This window comes from Trichomycterus rosablanca, chromosome 5, assembly GCF_030014385.1.
Source record: "Trichomycterus rosablanca isolate fTriRos1 chromosome 5, fTriRos1.hap1, whole genome shotgun sequence".
In the NCBI taxonomy this organism is placed as follows: domain Eukaryota; kingdom Metazoa; phylum Chordata; class Actinopteri; order Siluriformes; family Trichomycteridae; genus Trichomycterus; species Trichomycterus rosablanca.
The window spans coordinates 19,249,865-19,262,547 of record NC_085992.1 but is presented as its reverse complement, the minus strand read 5'-3'; the positions used below and the strand labels follow the sequence as shown (position 1 = coordinate 19,262,547).

Here is a 12,683-nt window from a genome sequence, read left to right as displayed (position 1 = left end):
AAATAGTAACAAGGGTTCCCATGCAGGTTGTTTTTCTTCTGTGTCTTCTAAAAAGTGTGCTGTTATCTTTTCCAGTTTTGCATTAAAACATTTTAGTTCATTACAATAAAAGAACATATGTTTTAGACCTTCATCTTCCTTAAAACATATTTTGCATATTGGAGTTTCTGATAGATTTATTTTGTATAGTCTTAGTTCATTAAAAATTGTATTATGTTTCAATAAAAAATCAAAGTTTTCCAATTGTAGGTTTTTAAATTTCTGATATGTATTTTTCCAGATGTTTTTAACTTCTAGATCTGGAAATAGCCTGCTCCAGTATGCATTTGCTTTGGGCTCTATCCACATCTTTTCTAGTAATAATTCATATATAGTTTTTAGTTTACATTCTTCCATTTCTTTTGTTGTCTTTTTTGTTCGTACTTTTATTTTGGGTTCATGATTTTTTTCTTCTTTTTTATTTTCCTCAATTTCTTTCATCCATTCAGATGGTATCGCTTGTTTTATTTGTTGATAGTGTTTTTCAACTTGCTTTATGTGTATTTTTACTTCTTTATCGTTGATTAGATCATAGCATGCTTGTGTAGGTAAAAAACCAGGTATTACTTCATAAAAAATATCTTTTACTTGTTTTATTCCTGCTTGGAACCATCTCTTAATAGGTATCTCCTTGCTTTCAATTTTTATGTTTGGGTTAAAAAAGAGGGGTTGATTCATGATTTGTTCCTTTCCATTTGGAATAAAAACAATAAAATCCATAAAATCACCCCATGCTTTTAAAACCTCTTTATAAAACTCTGGTATTTCTTGTGTCATGTCTTCTTTTAATCTCATGTATAGAGTGTTTGTTTTTAAATCTTCTCCTCCACATTTATTTAAAATTATTCTAAAATATTCTTTCCATCCTTGTTTGTTTTCATCTAAAAATTTTCTTATTACTTTTACTCTCATAGCTTTTACTCTTGTTTCTATATCGATTAAACCCAGGCCTCCCTTCTTTTTCGGTCCTATTATTGTATTATATGCTATTTTAGACGGTTTACCATCCCATAAAAAGTCGACGATAAAAGCTTTTATTTGTTTTAAAACCCACTGTGGGACACTGGTGACATTTAGAGCGTACCATGCTTTAGAGAGAAACAAAGTGTTGAGAATTAAAATTTTCCCCCCTAAAAATAATTGCCTCATTTTCCAAAAGTTTAATCTTGTTTTCATTTTAATTAAAATATCTTCCCAGATTATTTCTCTATCTTTTTTCTCAGTGTCTCCCATCCTAATGCCTAAAATTTTAAAACTGTTTTCTTCTTTAAAAGGTATTGTGTTTGGCAAATTTTGTGCTTTTCCTATTTTTATGTAAACTGATTTCTCCATATTGATTTTTGCTCCCGCCCCTTCACAGAATTGTTTTAAAATGTTTATTGCATTATGTACGCTCTCGATGTCACGCAGTATAAAAGTTGTATCGTCGGCATATTGAAAAATTTTTTGTTCTGTTTTGTTCATTAAAATCCCTTTTATGCTTCTTTCTTCATTAATTGCAAGCCCTAGTGGTTCAGCAGCTAGTGTATACAGTAATGCTGACAAAGGGCATCCTTGTCTTATTGATCTTTTTATTGGAATAAACTCTGTTAAAAAACCATTAACTTTTACACAACTCATAGTATTTGTATATAAAATTTTTAGCCAGCTTTTAAAATATTCTCCAAACCCCAGTGTTTCTAAAAGATTGAAAAGGTAGTCATGTTCTATTCTATCAAATGCTTTTTCAAAGTCAATGCTTACTAGGTATCCCTCTATGTTTTTTCCTTTCATGTACCATATCGTATCTCTTATGTTACTCACTGTATCTGAGATGTCCCTCCCCAACACACTGTATGTCTGATTTGTCGTTATAATTTGTGGTAAAATCTCTTTTAGTCTGTTTGCTAAAACCTTTGCTAAAATTTTGTAATCCGTATTTAGGAGGCTTATTGGTCTAAAATTTTTCAAATCATTTTTGTTTCCTTTCTTTTTATATATGATTTTAATTAAACCTTTTTTCATACTTTCTGTTAACTGCCCGTTTTCTTTAATTTCTTTAAAAACGGTAAGTAATATTGGTGTTAAAATAGATTTAAAAGTTTTATAAAATTCTGATGGTAAACCATCTAGGCCTGGGCTTTTTCCATTATTAAGGCTGTCTATTGCTTTTTCTATTTCGTTTTCAGTGATTTCCTCATCACATATTTCTTTATTTTCCTCTGTTAGTTTAATTTTTATTTTTTCATTTAAAAATGTTTCTTCTTCTTTATTTATTCTTTTATTTTTAAAAAGTTCCTCATAGAAATTGTATACTTCCTTTAAAATCTTTTCTTTTTCATCTATTATTTTCCCATCTTTTCTTTTTATATTTTTAATTAAATCTGCATTTCTCTTTGTTTTTTCTAGATCAAAAAAGAATTTATTACATTTTTCTCCATCTATTGCATATTTTGTTCTGCTTCTAATCATAGCCCCTTTACATTTTTCCTCTATTATTTCTTTTAGTGCTTCTTCTAATTGGATAATTTTTTCTAATTCTCCTTCATCATTTGTCCATTTTTCCAGCTCCTTCTGCAAATCTTTTCTAATTTTCATTTCGTTGTCTCTTTTTGTTTTTTGGATTTTTCTCGAGTATCTGATTGCATGTATTTTAATATCCCTCTTTACATTATCCCACCATATCCTTTTATTTTCTATAAACAGGTCACAATCTAGATTATTTAAAATAATGTTCTCGATTTCTATTTTAAAAATCCAATCTTTTAAAATCTCTGTATTTAAAATCCAGGTACCAGGTCCTCTTTCTACATCGATCAGGTTTAATTTGATTTCTAAAATTTCATGGTCACTTTCTGCGTATTTTTTATATATTGATTTTAGGATGTTATTTTCATATTGTTTATTTATCAGACATAGATCAATTCGGCTTTGTTTTAATATCCCGTTTACTATTTGTCTCCTTGAAAAATCTCTTTTATCCTTATTTCTTTTTTCCCATATCTCTAATAAATTATGTTTTTGCATTAATGCATATAATTCATCTCTTCCTTTATCTTCTTTAAATACCATTGAATTATCTAAATCAGTTTTCTTTAAAACAGTGTTAAAATCTCCAATTAATATTGTGTTACTCCATGTGTCCATTAAAACACTTATATTTGCAAAAAAAAATTTCTTTTCATTTTCTTCATTTGGCGCATGTAAATTACATATTGTTATATCCCTATCTTTTGTTTTTATTTTGAGTGTTAAAACTCTTCCTTCATTATCAGTGTATATTATATTTGTTGTGTCATAAAAACCTTTTTTTAATAAAATCGCTACGCCTCTTTTTTGCTTTGGATCATTATTAAAATATATTTCACCATCCCATATTTTTTGATAATAATTTGCCCGTTCATCACTCCATTTTGTTTCTTGTAAACATAAAATATCAGTCGACTTTGTCTGTTCTAATAGTTTTCGTAGCTTCTCTGTTCTGCTCAAACCTCGTGCATTTAAAGATGTTAAGGTTAGAGTGCTCATGAGGTTGAGCAGAATAAAAAACTCCTTAATCACTTTCATTTGAGTTCTTATATATTCCTTTTCTCTTCATTTTTAACTGTTCATGTCTTTTATTAGCCTCTATAATATTCGGCGTGACTTTCTTCGATATACGACGGCGTGTCAGACTCACCGGAATGAAAGGTTCTTCGCTGGTCTCCTCTCTTTCCCTTTTGCTTTTTTCATTAGGTCTGTCTTCTGTATTGTCCAGTTCGAGTTCCATTGTGTTTAATTCCGTTTCGGGGTCCTGTGATGTTTGTGTCCTCGTGATTTCGTGCACTGTGTCGTTATTTTCTGTGTTTTGAATGTCCATGTTCTGATCTTTCTCAGGGTTTGCGTTTTCCTGTTCTGATGTCCTCTGTGTTGTGTTGGTCTGTTGGTCGTTCTCCTCCTCCTGCCCGATTTCCATCTTTTCAGCATTTTCGCAGCTGGTGGTCTCCTTATCACTCTCCGCATCGCTCTCCGCTGTCTCGCGCCGCTCTTCTATATCCGGCTCGTGTTCACAGGTACACCTGATCATCGCCCGGTTGCAGTCCGGACATTTCGTTGAGACGCAGTCCCGAGCATAGTGTCCCTGTTGCAGGCATTCCCTGCAGGTGAGCTGGGGACAGCTCCTCATAACATGCTCCGCTGACATGCAGAGTCTGCAGACTTTAACCTGTCGGTCATGTATGATTCTGAAATACTGAGGGCCGTCCCCAGTCTCGAACCTTGCGCTATATGGTAGGGACACTACCTCTTTAGGGAATTTCACCCTAATGAACCTCGTTCCGTCGGCAATGGTGGTGTTCGGGTAGAAACGGCGCTTGAGCGGGAGAACAGGAGTCACTCCCCACTTTATTAGCTTGACCAGGATTTCTGCGTCAGATATGTACGTCGGGAGGTTAAGGAATGAGACCATCAGCTCTGTTGTGGTTAATCTTCTGATGTCACATATTTGTCCTTTTATTTCTACTCCATCAAGCAACTCCTCACACAGATTTTCATTTTCAAGAGTGGCCTCAAACTCGTTATTGGGTCTGGGGCGCAGTCCGATTAATTTCCCAACTCCAAGTTTTTCATTTAGAGTTTTTATAATGTCCATAGCAGATATTTCGCTTCCTTCTTTGAGCTCTATTATTAATGTTGCTTCTTTTTTGTAATCTTTTTGGTGTCCTGCTCTTGTTTTCAGTTTGTCATAGAATTGTGCTTTGTCTTGTATCTTTTTCTTCCAGTCCTCCGTCTTTTCTCTTTCAGCATGTGGTCTTTTTTGCTGATCGTTCTTCTTTTGTTCAGCGTTCTCTATTGTCTCATTTTCCTTCTGGTCTGTTGATTCCTCTTTTCTGTCTTTGTTTGATCCATTTTGCATTTCATTAATTGTGCTCTTGTTTTCAATATCTTGATTACTTAGTCCGTTTTCTTTTTCTCTGTGTCTTTGATCCATTCCTTTTTCTTCAGCCTTCTTGTCTTTTTGGTTTGTTTTGGGGTAATCCATTTCTCTTTGTCTTTGTTCCAGTCCAGGGTCATTTACCAGTTTATCCATTTTGTAAAGTAAGAAAAAGACCGACCCCCAAGCAGTTAATCTGCTGGGGGACAGCAAAAGAAATTTTATACAAAATAAACAAAAAAATTAAATCAAAGTTTAGTACAAAATTAAACAAACAAAAGTAACAAAGCAAACACACTTTGGAAGAGCCTCTCTCTTCCTGCTGCAGGTTAAAGGTCACGACTTCCTCTCACCACTAGGAGGCGCTATCAGGCGTTCCCAAGGTGGTTTGGCCGTAAGCGAAAGAAGCTGGATTTAAAGGCCTGTTATAGCTAGTCAGCCAGCTATCTGAGTGCTAGCCAGCTATCTGGGCTGGATTTACATTGGAAGGCCTTTTATAGATAGATGGATAGATAGATAGATAGATAGATAGATAGATAGATAGATAGATAGATAGATAGATAGATAGATAGATAGATAGATAGATAGATAGATAGATAGATAGATAGATAGATAGATAGATAGATAGATAGATAGATAGATAGATAGATAGATACTTTATTATGCTAGCTAACAGCTAAATGACACTTCATGAATGGGGCTGAAACCAAAAAATAAAAAGCTTACAGCACTCAGTATTCCCAGGCGGTCTCCCATCTAGGTACTGACTGAGCCCAACCCTGCTTGGCTTCTGAGATCGGACGAGATCAGGCGTTCCCAAGGTGGTTTGGCCGTAAGCGAAAGAAGCTGGATTTAAAGGCCTGTTATAGCTAGTCAGCCAGCTATCTGAGTGCTAGCCAGCTATCTGGGCTGGATTTACATTGGAAGGCCTTTTATAGATAGATAGATAGATAGATAGATAGATAGATAGATAGATAGATAGATAGATAGATAGATAGATAGATAGATAGATAGATAGATAGATAGATAGATAGATAGATAGATAGATAGATAGATAGATAGATAGATAGATACTTTATTATGCTAGCTAACAGCTAAATGACACTTCATGAATGGGGCTGAAACCAAAAAATAAAAAGCTTACAGCACTCAGTATTCCCAGGCGGTCTCCCATCTAGGTACTGACTGAGCCCAACCCTGCTTGGCTTCTGAGATCGGACGAGATCAGGCGTTCCCAAGGTGGTTTGGCCGTAAGCGAAAGAAGCTGGATTTAAAGGCCTGTTATAGCTAGTCAGCCAGCTATCTGAGTGCTAGCCAGCTATCTGGGCTGGATTTACATTGGAAGGCCTTTTATAGATAGATAGATAGATAGATAGATAGATAGATAGATAGATAGATAGATAGATAGATAGATAGATAGATAGATAGATAGATAGATAGATAGATAGATAGATAGATAGATAGATAGATAGATAGATAGATGATAGATAGATAGATACTTTATTATGCTAGCTAACAGCTAAATGACACTTCATGAATGGGGCTGAAACCAAAAAATAAAAAGCTTACAGCACTCAGTATTCCCAGGCGGTCTCCCATCTAGGTACTGACTGAGCCCAACCCTGCTTGGCTTCTGAGATCGGACGAGATCAGGCGTTCCCAAGGTGGTTTGGCCGTAAGCGAAAGAAGCTGGATTTAAAGGCCTGTTATAGCTAGTCAGCCAGCTATCTGAGTGCTAGCCAGCTATCTGGGCTGGATTTACATTGGAAGGCCTTTTATAGATAGATAGATAGATAGATAGATAGATAGATAGATAGATAGATAGATAGATAGATAGATAGATAGATAGATAGATAGATAGATAGATAGATAGATAGATAGATAGATAGATAGATAGATAGATAGATAGATAGATACTTTATTATGCTAGCTAACAGCTAAATGACACTTCATGAATGGGGCTGAAACCAAAAAATAAAAAGCTTACAGCACTCAGTATTCCCAGGCGGTCTCCCATCTAGGTACTGACTGAGCCCAACCCTGCTTGGCTTCTGAGATCGGACGAGATCAGGCGTTCCCAAGGTGGTTTGGCCGTAAGCGAAAGAAGCTGGATTTAAAGGCCTGTTATAGCTAGTCAGCCAGCTATCTGAGTGCTAGCCAGCTATCTGGGCTGGATTTACATTGGAAGGCCTTTTATAGATAGATAGATAGATAGATAGATAGATAGATAGATATATAGATAGATAGATAGATAGATAGATAGATAGATAGATAGATAGATAGATAGATAGATAGATAGATAGATAGATAGATAGATAGATAGATAGATACTTTATTATGCTAGCTAACAGCTAAATGACACTTCATGAATGGGGCTGAAACCAAAAAATAAAAAGCTTACAGCACTCAGTATTCCCAGGCGGTCTCCCATCTAGGTACTGACTGAGCCCAACCCTGCTTGGCTTCTGAGATCGGACGAGATCAGGCGTTCCCAAGGTGGTTTGGCCGTAAGCGAAAGAAGCTGGATTTAAAGGCCTGTTATAGCTAGTCAGCCAGCTATCTGAGTGCTAGCCAGCTATCTGGGCTGGATTTACATTGGAAGGCCTTTTATAGATAGATAGATAGATAGATAGATAGATAGATAGATAGATAGATAGATAGATAGATAGATAGATAGATAGATAGATAGATAGATAGATAGATAGATAGATGGATGGATGGATGGATGGATGGATGGATGGATGGATGGATGGATGGATGGATGGATGGATGGATGGATAGATAGATAGATAGATAGATAGATAGATAGATAGATAGATAGATAGATAGATAGATAGATAGATAGATAGATAGATAGATAGATAGATACTTTATTATGCTAGCTAACAGCTAAATGACACTTCATGAATGGGGCTGAAACCAAAAAATAAAAAGCTTACAGCACTCAGTATTCCCAGGCGGTCTCCCATCTTAGGTACTGACTGAGCCCAACCCTGCTTGGCTTCTGAGATCGGACGAGATCAGGCGTTCCCAAGGTGGTTTGGCCGTAAGCGAAAGAAGCTGGATTTAAAGGCCTGTTATAGCTAGTCAGCCAGCTATCTGAGTGCTAGCCAGCTATCTGGGCTGGATTTACATTGGAAGGCCTTTTATAGATAGATAGATAGATAGATAGATAGATAGATAGATAGATAGATAGATAGATAGATAGATAGATAGATAGATAGATAGATAGATAGATAGATAGATAGATAGATAGATAGATAGATAGATAGATAGATACTTTATTATGCTAGCTAACAGCTAAATGACACTTCATGAATGGGGCTGAAACCAAAAAATAAAAAGCTTACAGCACTCAGTATTCCCAGGCGGTCTCCCATCTAGGTACTGACTGAGCCCAACCCTGCTTGGCTTCTGAGATCGGACGAGATCAGGCGTTCCCAAGGTGGTTTGGCCGTAAGCGAAAGAAGCTGGATTTAAAGGCCTGTTATAGCTAGTCAGCCAGCTATCTGAGTGCTAGCCAGCTATCTGGGCTGGATTTACATTGGAAGGCCTTTTATAGATAGATAGATAGATAGATAGATAGATAGATAGATAGATAGATAGATAGATAGATAGATAGATAGATAGATAGATAGATAGATAGATAGATAGATAGATAGATAGATAGATAGATAGATAGATAGATAGATACTTTATTATGCTAGCTAACAGCTAAATGACACTTCATGAATGGGGCTGAAACCAAAAAATAAAAAGCTTACAGCACTCAGTATTCCCAGGCGGTCTCCCATCTAGGTACTGACTGAGCCCAACCCTGCTTGGCTTCTGAGATCGGACGAGATCAGGCGTTCCCAAGGTGGTTTGGCCGTAAGCGAAAGAAGCTGGATTTAAAGGCCTGTTATAGCTAGTCAGCCAGCTATCTGAGTGCTAGCCAGCTATCTGGGCTGGATTTACATTGGAAGGCCTTTTATAGATAGATAGATAGATAGATAGATAGATAGATAGATAGATAGATAGATAGATAGATAGATAGATAGATAGATAGATAGATAGATAGATAGATAGATAGATAGATAGATAGATAGATAGATAGATAGATAGATAGATAGATAGATAGATAGATAGATAGATAGATAGATACTTTATTATGCTAGCTAACAGCTAAATGACACTTCATGAATGGGGCTGAAACCAAAAAATAAAAAGCTTACAGCACTCAGTATTCCCAGGCGGTCTCCCATCTAGGTACTGACTGAGCCCAACCCTGCTTGGCTTCTGAGATCGGACGAGATCAGGCGTTCCCAAGGTGGTTTGGCCGTAAGCGAAAGAAGCTGGATTTAAAGGCCTGTTATAGCTAGTCAGCCAGCTATCTGAGTGCTAGCCAGCTATCTGGGCTGGATTTACATTGGAAGGCCTTTTATAGATAGATAGATAGATAGATAGATAGATAGATAGATATATAGATAGATAGATAGATAGATAGATAGATAGATAGATAGATAGATAGATAGATAGATAGATAGATAGATAGATAGATAGATAGATAGATAGATACTTTATTATGCTAGCTAACAGCTAAATGACACTTCATGAATGGGGCTGAAACCAAAAAATAAAAAGCTTACAGCACTCAGTATTCCCAGGCGGTCTCCCATCTAGGTACTGACTGAGCCCAACCCTGCTTGGCTTCTGAGATCGGACGAGATCAGGCGTTCCCAAGGTGGTTTGGCCGTAAGCGAAAGAAGCTGGATTTAAAGGCCTGTTATAGCTAGTCAGCCAGCTATCTGAGTGCTAGCCAGCTATCTGGGCTGGATTTACATTGGAAGGCCTTTATAGATAGATAGATAGATAGATAGATAGATAGATAGATAGATAGATAGATAGATAGATAGATAGATAGATAGATAGATAGATAGATAGATAGATAGATAGATAGATAGATAGATAGATAGATAGATAGATAGATAGATAGATACTTTATTATGCTAGCTAACAGCTAAATGACACTTCATGAATGGGGCTGAAACCAAAAAATAAAAAGCTTACAGCACTCAGTATTCCCAGGCGGTCTCCCATCTAGGTACTGACTGAGCCCAACCCTGCTTGGCTTCTGAGATCGGACGAGATCAGGCGTTCCCAAGGTGGTTTGGCCGTAAGCGAAAGAAGCTGGATTTAAAGGCCTGTTATAGCTAGTCAGCCAGCTATCTGAGTGCTAGCCAGCTATCTGGGCTGGATTTACATTGGAAGGCCTTTTATAGATAGATAGATAGATAGATAGATAGATAGATAGATAGATAGATAGATAGATAGATAGATAGATAGATAGATAGATAGATAGATAGATAGATAGATAGATAGATAGATAGATAGATAGATAGATAGATAGATAGATAGATAGATAGATACTTTATTATGCTAGCTAACAGCTAAATGACACTTCATGAATGGGGCTGAAACCAAAAAATAAAAAGCTTACAGCACTCAGTATTCCCAGGCGGTCTCCCATCTAGGTACTGACTGAGCCCAACCCTGCTTGGCTTCTGAGATCGGACGAGATCAGGCGTTCCCAAGGTGGTTTGGCCGTAAGCGAAAGAAGCTGGATTTAAAGGCCTGTTATAGCTAGTCAGCCAGCTATCTGAGTGCTAGCCAGCTATCTGGGCTGGATTTACATTGGAAGGCCTTTTATAGATAGATAGATAGATAGATAGATAGATAGATAGATAGATAGATATATAGATAGATAGATAGATAGATAGATAGATAGATAGATAGATAGATAGATAGATAGATAGATAGATACTTTATTATGCTAGCTAACAGCTAAATGACACTTCATGAATGGGGCTGAAACCAAAAAATAAAAAGCTTACAGCACTCAGTATTCCCAGGCGGTCTCCCATCTAGGTACTGACTGAGCCCAACCCTGCTTGGCTTCTGAGATCGGACGAGATCAGGCGTTCCCAAGGTGGTTTGGCCGTAAGCGAAAGAAGCTGGATTTAAAGGCCTGTTATAGCTAGTCAGCCAGCTATCTGAGTGCTAGCCAGCTATCTGGGCTGGATTTACATTGGAAGGCCTTTTATAGATAGATAGATAGATAGATAGATAGATAGATAGATAGATAGATAGATAGATAGATAGATAGATAGATAGATAGATAGATAGATAGATAGATAGATAGATAGATAGATAGATAGATAGATAGATAGATAGATAGATAGATAGATAGATACTTTATTATGCTAGCTAACAGCTAAATGACACTTCATGAATGGGGCTGAAACCAAAAAATAAAAAGCTTACAGCACTCAGTATTCCCAGGCGGTCTCCCATCTAGGTACTGACTGAGCCCAACCCTGCTTGGCTTCTGAGATCGGACGAGATCAGGCGTTCCCAAGGTGGTTTGGCCGTAAGCGAAAGAAGCTGGATTTAAAGGCCTGTTATAGCTAGTCAGCCAGCTATCTGAGTGCTAGCCAGCTATCTGGGCTGGATTTACATTGGAAGGCCTTTTATAGATAGATAGATAGATAGATAGATAGATAGATAGATAGATAGATAGATAGATAGATAGATAGATAGATAGATAGATAGATAGATAGATAGATAGATAGATAGATAGATAGATAGATAGATAGATAGATAGATACTTTATTATGCTAGCTAACAGCTAAATGACACTTCATGAATGGGGCTGAAACCAAAAAATAAAAAGCTTACAGCACTCAGTATTCCCAGGCGGTCTCCCATCTAGGTACTGACTGAGCCCAACCCTGCTTGGCTTCTGAGATCGGACGAGATCAGGCGTTCCCAAGGTGGTTTGGCCGTAAGCGAAAGAAGCTGGATTTAAAGGCCTGTTATAGCTAGTCAGCCAGCTATCTGAGTGCTAGCCAGCTATCTGGGCTGGATTTACATTGGAAGGCCTTTTATAGATAGATAGATAGATAGATAGATAGATAGATAGATAGATAGATAGATAGATAGATAGATAGATAGATAGATAGATAGATAGATAGATAGATAGATAGATAGATAGATAGATAGATAAGATAGATAAGATAGATAGATAGATAGATAGATAGATAGATAGATAGATAGATAGATACTTTATTATGCTAGCTAACAGCTAAATGACACTTCATGAATGGGGCTGAAACCAAAAAATAAAAAGCTTACAGCACTCAGTATTCCCAGGCGGTCTCCCATCTAGGTACTGACTGAGCCCAACCCTGCTTGGCTTCTGAGATCGGACGAGATCAGGCGTTCCCAAGGTGGTTTGGCCGTAAGCGAAAGAAGCTGGATTTAAAGGCTAGTCAGCCAGCTATCTGAGTGCTAGCCAGCTATCTGGGCTGGATTTACATTGGAAGGCCTTTTATAGATAGATAGATAGATAGATAGATAGATAGATAGATAGATAGATAGATAGATAGATAGATAGATAGATAGATAGATAGATAGATAGATAGATAGATAGATAGATAGATAGATAGATAGATACTTTATTATGCTAGCTAACAGCTAAATGACACTTCATGAATGGGGCTGAAACCAAAAAATAAAAAGCTTACAGCACTCAGTATTCCCAGGCGGTCTCCCATCTAGGTACTGACTGAGCCCAACCCTGCTTGGCTTCTGAGATCGGACGAGATCAGGCGTTCCCAAGGTGGTTTGGCCGTAAGCGAAAGAAGCTGGATTTAAAGGCCTGTTATAGCTAGTCAGCCAGCTATCTGAGTGCTAGCCAGCTATCTGGGCTGGA

The 12,683-nt window shown here is 37.0% G+C and overlaps 16 non-coding genes and 1 pseudogene across 16 annotated transcripts; all 17 read right to left on the bottom strand.

The window, feature by feature from the left end:
- Positions 1–5,649: 5,649 nt before the first annotated feature.
- Positions 5,650–5,768, bottom strand: LOC134315624 (5S ribosomal RNA). The gene has a single exon (XR_010012690.1). It is a non-coding gene; the product is annotated as a 5S ribosomal RNA (ribosomal RNA).
- Positions 5,769–6,067: 299 nt separating this feature from the next.
- Positions 6,068–6,186, bottom strand: LOC134315623 (5S ribosomal RNA). Its single transcript, XR_010012689.1, has one exon. It is a non-coding gene; the product is annotated as a 5S ribosomal RNA (ribosomal RNA).
- A 306-nt stretch (positions 6,187–6,492) lies between these two features.
- Positions 6,493–6,611, bottom strand: LOC134315622 (5S ribosomal RNA). The gene has a single exon (XR_010012688.1). It is a non-coding gene; the product is annotated as a 5S ribosomal RNA (ribosomal RNA).
- Positions 6,612–6,910: 299 nt separating this feature from the next.
- On the bottom strand, positions 6,911–7,029 carry LOC134315621 (5S ribosomal RNA). The gene has a single exon (XR_010012687.1). It is a non-coding gene; the product is annotated as a 5S ribosomal RNA (ribosomal RNA).
- Positions 7,030–7,324: 295 nt separating this feature from the next.
- Positions 7,325–7,443, bottom strand: LOC134315620 (5S ribosomal RNA). The gene has a single exon (XR_010012686.1). It is a non-coding gene; the product is annotated as a 5S ribosomal RNA (ribosomal RNA).
- Positions 7,444–7,862: 419 nt separating this feature from the next.
- Positions 7,863–7,982, bottom strand: LOC134315407 (5S ribosomal RNA; annotated as a pseudogene).
- A 291-nt stretch (positions 7,983–8,273) lies between these two features.
- On the bottom strand, positions 8,274–8,392 carry LOC134315619 (5S ribosomal RNA). Its single transcript, XR_010012685.1, has one exon. It is a non-coding gene; the product is annotated as a 5S ribosomal RNA (ribosomal RNA).
- Positions 8,393–8,687: 295 nt separating this feature from the next.
- LOC134315618 (5S ribosomal RNA) lies at positions 8,688–8,806 on the bottom strand. The gene has a single exon (XR_010012684.1). It is a non-coding gene; the product is annotated as a 5S ribosomal RNA (ribosomal RNA).
- Positions 8,807–9,137: 331 nt separating this feature from the next.
- Positions 9,138–9,256, bottom strand: LOC134315617 (5S ribosomal RNA). Its single transcript, XR_010012683.1, has one exon. It is a non-coding gene; the product is annotated as a 5S ribosomal RNA (ribosomal RNA).
- Positions 9,257–9,551: 295 nt separating this feature from the next.
- LOC134315616 (5S ribosomal RNA) lies at positions 9,552–9,670 on the bottom strand. The gene has a single exon (XR_010012682.1). It is a non-coding gene; the product is annotated as a 5S ribosomal RNA (ribosomal RNA).
- A 302-nt stretch (positions 9,671–9,972) lies between these two features.
- On the bottom strand, positions 9,973–10,091 carry LOC134315614 (5S ribosomal RNA). The gene has a single exon (XR_010012680.1). It is a non-coding gene; the product is annotated as a 5S ribosomal RNA (ribosomal RNA).
- A 311-nt stretch (positions 10,092–10,402) lies between these two features.
- Positions 10,403–10,521, bottom strand: LOC134315613 (5S ribosomal RNA). The gene has a single exon (XR_010012679.1). It is a non-coding gene; the product is annotated as a 5S ribosomal RNA (ribosomal RNA).
- A 275-nt stretch (positions 10,522–10,796) lies between these two features.
- On the bottom strand, positions 10,797–10,915 carry LOC134315612 (5S ribosomal RNA). Its single transcript, XR_010012678.1, has one exon. It is a non-coding gene; the product is annotated as a 5S ribosomal RNA (ribosomal RNA).
- Positions 10,916–11,226: 311 nt separating this feature from the next.
- Positions 11,227–11,345, bottom strand: LOC134315611 (5S ribosomal RNA). Its single transcript, XR_010012677.1, has one exon. It is a non-coding gene; the product is annotated as a 5S ribosomal RNA (ribosomal RNA).
- A 295-nt stretch (positions 11,346–11,640) lies between these two features.
- LOC134315610 (5S ribosomal RNA) lies at positions 11,641–11,759 on the bottom strand. Its single transcript, XR_010012676.1, has one exon. It is a non-coding gene; the product is annotated as a 5S ribosomal RNA (ribosomal RNA).
- A 337-nt stretch (positions 11,760–12,096) lies between these two features.
- LOC134315609 (5S ribosomal RNA) lies at positions 12,097–12,215 on the bottom strand. Its single transcript, XR_010012675.1, has one exon. It is a non-coding gene; the product is annotated as a 5S ribosomal RNA (ribosomal RNA).
- A 273-nt stretch (positions 12,216–12,488) lies between these two features.
- Positions 12,489–12,607, bottom strand: LOC134315608 (5S ribosomal RNA). The gene has a single exon (XR_010012674.1). It is a non-coding gene; the product is annotated as a 5S ribosomal RNA (ribosomal RNA).
- Positions 12,608–12,683: the final 76 nt, after the last annotated feature.